The sequence below is a fragment of the Diospyros lotus genome, chromosome 6 (genome assembly GCF_014633365.1).
Source record: "Diospyros lotus cultivar Yz01 chromosome 6, ASM1463336v1, whole genome shotgun sequence".
NCBI classification, from domain to species: domain Eukaryota; kingdom Viridiplantae; phylum Streptophyta; class Magnoliopsida; order Ericales; family Ebenaceae; genus Diospyros; species Diospyros lotus.
Genome location: NC_068343.1, coordinates 19,852,121 through 19,859,003, shown reverse-complemented (window position 1 = coordinate 19,859,003; position 6,883 = coordinate 19,852,121).

The following is a 6,883-nucleotide window of genomic DNA, read 5'->3' as shown; positions in this document are numbered from 1 at the left end:
GAGGCAGAGAAGTACATCCAAGAGGAGGAAGAAGCATCCATTTCATATTTTCTCTTCTTTTTGTGTTATTTTTCTCGTTATGTGTGGCTAAACTATGATTTTTCAGTAGAAGAATATTTTGAAGCCATGGTGAAGAATACTGTGAGATATTTTTGAGATTATTTGCAATATGATTTTCTCTTGAATATTCATGTATCTTCTTGTTTTAATGTTTATGATTGTGTGTTTTGATTGCGTAGACAATCGCTATTCAATTCTTGACGCATGATCAATTGCTAGCTTGAATACCAAATCTGTAATTGTTTGGTCTTTCTTGCATAAGTAGCAACTAGAGTTGATGATTATGGACAAGTTTTCGTTCAATTCCTAGGGAGTACATGTGTTGAATTAAATAAACCAAATTTGTGTGTTTATTTTTCAGATTTGGTCTTGTTTCCATAAAGTTTAATGCTGACTTTGAATTAAATTCTAGAGAGCTTGTTCTAGGGTTGTTTGAAGGTAAGGGTTAATTGAAGAGCTTGTTTTAATTAACTAAGAAGTAAGAGAAACATTGAATGAACATAGCCTGTTGTTCTTTCTAAGGCCGAGTATTTAAGGAAAATTAGTGACTTTGACATCAATGATCAGTGTCATAACCATTGGTGGATAAACCCCTTCTATCGGAAATGTTTCTATTGATTACTTTAATCTTTTTACATTCTGATTTGCCTTATTAATTTAGAATAATATTATGTTCTTAATTGTTTAAATTCCAAAATTCAAAACCCCCAATCGTTTCTTCTATTTATTTTAATTTTTCAAAGGAATAGATCTAGCCAATTCATGTAGATACGACCTTGCTCATCACTATCACAATTTACATTTTTTTAAGAGTAAGAAATTATTATTTGTTGGATTCGACACCCATCAAATTTTTGGCACCGTTGCTGGGAATTGGTGTCAAATAAATTTATTCTTTTTATTTTTATTTTTTTTTATTTTATGCCTTGTTCTTCTTGTACAGGTGAACTCCAATGCGATCATGAGGTTGGGTGTCAAATTCAACAAATAATAAATTATTGCTCTTAAAGATGTAAATTGTGATAGTGATAAGTAAGGTCGTATCCACAGGGATTGGTTAGATCTATTCCTTTGAAAAATTAGAATAAATAGAAAAAAAAGGATTAGGAGGTTTAAAACGCGAATCTAAACAACTAAAAATAGAATATTATTCTAAATTAATAAGGCAAATCAGAATGTAAGAAGATTAAAGTAATCAATAGAAAGGATTCCGATAGAAGGGGTTTATCCACCAATGGTTATGACACTGATCATTGATGCCAAAATCATTAATTTTCCTTGAATACTTGGCCTAGAAAGAACAACAAGCTCTGTTCATTCAGTGTTTTCCTTGCTTTTTAGTTAATTAAAACAAACTCTTCAATTAACCTTTACCTTCAAACAACCCTAGAACAAGATCTCTAGAATTTAATCCAAAGGCAACATTAAACTTTGTGGAAACAAGACTGAATCTGAACAATAAATACATAAGTTCGGTTTATTTAATTCAGCACATGTACTCCCTAGGAATTGAACGGAAACTTGTCTATAATCATCAACCCTAGTTGCTACTTATGCAAGAAAGACTAAACAATTATGGATTTGGTATTCAAGCTAGCAATTAATCATGAGTCAAGAATTGAGTAGTGACCGTCTAAGCAATCAAAACATACAATCATAAACATTAAAATCAGAAGATATATGAATATTCAAGAGAAAATCAGATTGCAAATAATCTCAAAAATATCTCATAGTGTTCTTTACCATGGCTTCAAAATATTCTTCTATCGAAAAACCAAAGTTTAGCCACACATAATGAGAGAAATAACACAAAAAGAAGAGAAAATATGAAAATGATGCTTCTTCCTCATCTTGGATGTGCTTCTTTGCCTCATTTTCTTCCTAGACCTCTCTCCCATCGACCTTGGATCAAGACCTTAAATAGCCCCCAACAAAGAATCCAAATCAACAAAAGAATTAGGGCTTTCTAGACTCCCGTAACTTATGAGCCCGTTTTGGTCAGAGAACAAGCTTTTTGGGCTTCGGCCCCTTCTTAAGAATTGTAGTTTAGAATGTTTAGATGAATTTAGGTTTTTGAATCACTAGATTTGGATATTAGAAGCCCAAGTTATGTACTTTTAAAGATTTAGTGTTCGTGCAGAATTCTAATCTGATTAGGATTTGGCCTAACTTTTCGGCCCTAACATTGAAGCAATGTTTGGAGGTCCAAACGAACTCAGGTTTGGACAAATAATACCATTCTAGAAAGCCCAAGAAGTCATCTACAAAAGCTCTAAAGACCTCATTCATGTTCTTGAACTCTAACATGGTAAAAAATCTGCAAGAAGCCCAAAATGTCAAAATATTAAAAAGCTGAAATTTTCTAAGTAAAAGCCCAATTTATTCTAACCTATCCACAATTTCCTTCACCATAAAAATAAGCATAAATTAACACAATAAGGCATAAAGTTCACCCAAGAGACCATATCTAAGGGAAATAAATATATGAAATTATGCACTCATCAAATTCCCCCGTAGTTAGCTTTTGTTTGCCCTCAAGCAAAATTAGGCTCACAACAAAATCAAAAAATTCCAAACTCGTAAAATCTCGAGCCATGACATCATATTTACTACAAACCAAGAACTTAAGAGACATGTCATGACAAGCTGAAAATCACAAGACAACATAAATTTATTCTATCATGGCAATCTTATCCAAAAGTGAGCATAACAAGATCCGTTAAAAAACTTTTCCACAAATTTAAAAATCAGAATTTTCAAAACACAACTCCTTCTCATGCAATTCTCAATTGAACATGAACTCATAAGTAAAAGGCAAACACTACCAAACTAAAGAGAACTAAGCACACTTACATCATGTTTTCATATCCATACACTTCTTAATCAGATTCATAGACTTTACAACTAACATAAGTGATTCTTAACCAAACCTAAAATCATCCCTTTGTCTCCTACTACAAACGAGTTTTTTTTTTTTTTTTTTGTATGTGCAAATAAATGAGTGCCTTTTATGTTCCATCTCGTTCATATTCCCTTTATTTACTTAAACCTTATTTAGGATTAGAAATAGAGGGAACAATCTCGAGAATGGTACAACATTCACCACTCATGCCAATCACATCATTCACAAATTTTTTTAAGACATATGTACTTCAATGTTACCATGATACAAATGTGCATAAATTTAATGAGATATTGCTCAACTTCAACTCAAGAATCACGCTGAAAGATAAATCACACAAGAGTTCATCATGTTTCCATAAAAACAACAAAATTGAAGGGTACCAAATTTGCATACTCACTCTAACCATGATAAAATCCGCTTATGTAGCAAGTTATCTCAACTAAAACATGCTTGAATCCTCATTCTTAATCAATCACAACTTATAGCAAATAAGACCTCCAAAATTCTCGAGAGAAAGAATTATCCAAGACATACAATACACATTAAAAATGACGCATGAAAATTAAAAAGAACACCCATGAAAATGAAACCTAAGTCCTCTCCCCCACACTAAAACCTTGCATTGTCCCCAATGTAAGCCTGTTATGCAAAGGAGTAAAACTAAACACGCATGGGTTAAAAACACACAAAGAAGAAAGGAAAAGGATAAAGAACAAATCTGATCGTAGTTCTTAAATCACACTTGGGTTGCCTCCCAAGAAGCGCATTTAGTTAACGTTGTTTGCCTGACGTCTAGCCACTTTAATCCATGTAAACTGGGTTAATCAATACCACCACCTCCACCTCCTCAACCTGGAATGACTCATAATAGTGCTTAAGTCGATGGCCATTCACGTTGAACATTGTATTTGTCTCGAGGCTCTTTATCTCCATTGCACCATGAGAAAAGACATGAGTAACAACAAAAGGTCCTATCCAACGAGAACGCAACTTACCTGGAAACAATTTGAGTCTCGAATTGTAAAGTAAAACTTTTTGTCCAAACACAAATTGCTTTCTAGCAATCATTCTGTCTTGAAATGCCTTTGTCTTGTCCTTTTCCTTTGTCTTTACCTTTGTCTTGCTCTCATGTCTTAACTCAAAAATCTCCTGTGCAAAAGCATTAACCATATCAATAGAAAATGCAGATTGAATATCATTAGGGTACCTCATGTCCTCAAATATATTAAATTTCACAATTTCCCTATCGAACTCCATGGTAAGGGTACCATCATGAATATCAATATTTGTCCTTGTTGTTTTTAGAAAGGGTCTCCCTAATAAGATTGGTGCTAGATTAGATGAGTCATCTTCTTCCATGTTAAGCACATAAAAATCAGCAGGAAAAACCAATTCATTAACTTGCACTAAAACATCCTCAAGAAATCCCTCAGGATACATATTAGATCTATCAGCAAGTTGAATAATCACACCCATTTCTTTCAATGGACCAATATTCAAAGATGAATAAACAGAAAGAGGCATGACATTTATTGAAGCTCCTAGATCTAACATTGCTTTCTCAATCTTGACATTACCTACTTTGCAAGGGATAATGAACATACTTGGGTCCTTGCATTTGGGAGGTAATTTCTTTTGAAGGACGGCTGAAACATTCTCTCATACTTACCTTCTCATTACCTTTCAATTTCCTCTTTTTGGTGCACAATTCCTTCAGAAACTTAGCATATTGAGGCACTTGGTTAATTGCATCAAGTAATGGAATATTTACCTCAATTTTGCAAAATGTTTCTAGGATTTCCTTCTCTTTCTCCTCTTTCTTGGATTTATTCAATCTAGTAGGAAAAGGAGGATTTGTCACCAACGCCTTGGGTTGTTCACTATTAAGTCCTTTAGGCTTGTCAGTTTGAGGTCGAGGAACTACTTTTTTTTTAGCTTATTCTCCTAAAATTCTTTGCTTCATCTTGCTGGGTTCTTTCAACTCCTTCCCAATCCTTAAGGTGATTACACTAACATTTTGTTTTGGGTTAACAATAGTTTGTGAAGGTAATTTACCTTGAGATTCCAACTTGCTCATTGAAGATACCGGGTCACTTATTTGATTCTCCAATTGGTTGATGCTTGTTTGTCTCTTGTTGAAATTGTTGTGTGTTAGTCAGTGTTCTAAAAGGCGCTAGGCGCTAGTCGGGCGGTAGACTAGCGCCTAGCGCCTAGGCCGCCTAGAGTTTTTTTATTTTTTATTAATATATTAACAAATATTAAAATAAATGATGTAACAATACTTGTTTGTAAATATTAAAATATTTGAAATATTAACAAAGGCAACAACAAGGTGCAGCAAGGAGATGACTTGCTGAGTGCGGCGGCGAGAATTCTTTTGTTTAAGTTGTCGTGAAGCTGTAACTTTCCTAAAGTTGGGGCCCAACTGATGAACAAATCGATGATGATCTACATTAGTCCAATATCCTAAAGCTCTTGTCTCAATTATTTTGTGGAAACTATGATTGTGAAGTGTAATAATTGAAGAGTTGATAACAGGTGTAGATTCACGTGCCCGCCTATTTATTTGTTATTATATATATATATATATATTATATTAGATGATATTTTGTTATTATATATATATATAAATATATATTTGTTATTATATGTATATTATATTAGATTTTGAGCTAATAGCCTGATTTTTCAATTTTATTTTATTTTAAGAATTATTTCATTTTTTTTTATTTTAAGATTGATATCAATTTTATCTTCAATCGACTTAGTTTATGGCTCAACTGTGGTGAGGTGTTGATATGTCCAATAATGAATATTTTAGTAAAATAATGTTATTTTTTCTTGTTTTTGCTGTAAACTATATGACAAAACAAGGTTCAAATTGAAGTAATTTTTAAAATGGGATAAAATTAAAAAATGAATCAAAGTTAAAGAATAAATTAGGTTATTATTTATTAATTTAATTATCGATGCATCAATTATTAGATAAATTAGTAGACCACTTCAGTTGATACGTCACCTAGATCATACATTAGGTCAATTTAGGATAAAATTCACATCAAGTACGAATAAATCAAGTTATTATTCCTTAAATTAATTGATGGAGCAGAATAGAGAGAGAAATCAAATGCTAAGAGTGATTTAGAGGGCTGTTGGCATGTTTGAAGCATAAGTGATGACATATAATAAGTAAAGTGACTCAAGAGTTTCATTTTAGTCAGTAATTATTTAAAAATATAAAACTAAATATATATGTATAATTACTTTCCACTTGAATTGTACTTATTTTCCACCGTTTGAATTATAAAAAGTTTCAAATTTTCCTCAATAAATACATGAAAATAAAGAATTATTAAAAGCATTTAAAAGACTTTATAAATCGTACTGGAAAAAATAAATGTAGTCGGACTGTGAATTTGGAGATTTTTTATCGAACTAATTATAGAAATTATTAGTCCAAAATTGTTTCAAAATAATGAATCCAGCTCCTCATATTGCCAACATGAGAGGTAATGTTAAATTCTAAATTAAGATTAAATTCTAAACTCTATTAAGAAAATATATTTTAATGATAAATTAAATTTTAACCTTTTATTTTTAATTAAAAGATAAAAATTTAATTAACAGGTTATTTTTAGTTCTTGGAATTACTGTCGTTGCACGGTCTTTTGTTGTTCGTGTCATTGATTTCGACAAGTAAAATAAATCGTAAGTGAAGACTTTTAATTCACTGTATAAAATACAGAATCGAATTCACATCTATTGATACAAATCTTAATTTATCACAATCTAACTATTTGATTGGTGGTGTGAGCCAACACTCGTGATTGTTGGTAAGACGGGAGGACTGAGATTTCAAAGTAACACATGCAGGCGCCACCTTGACAACATGTGGGCCAAAATTTTCCTATCTTCAAC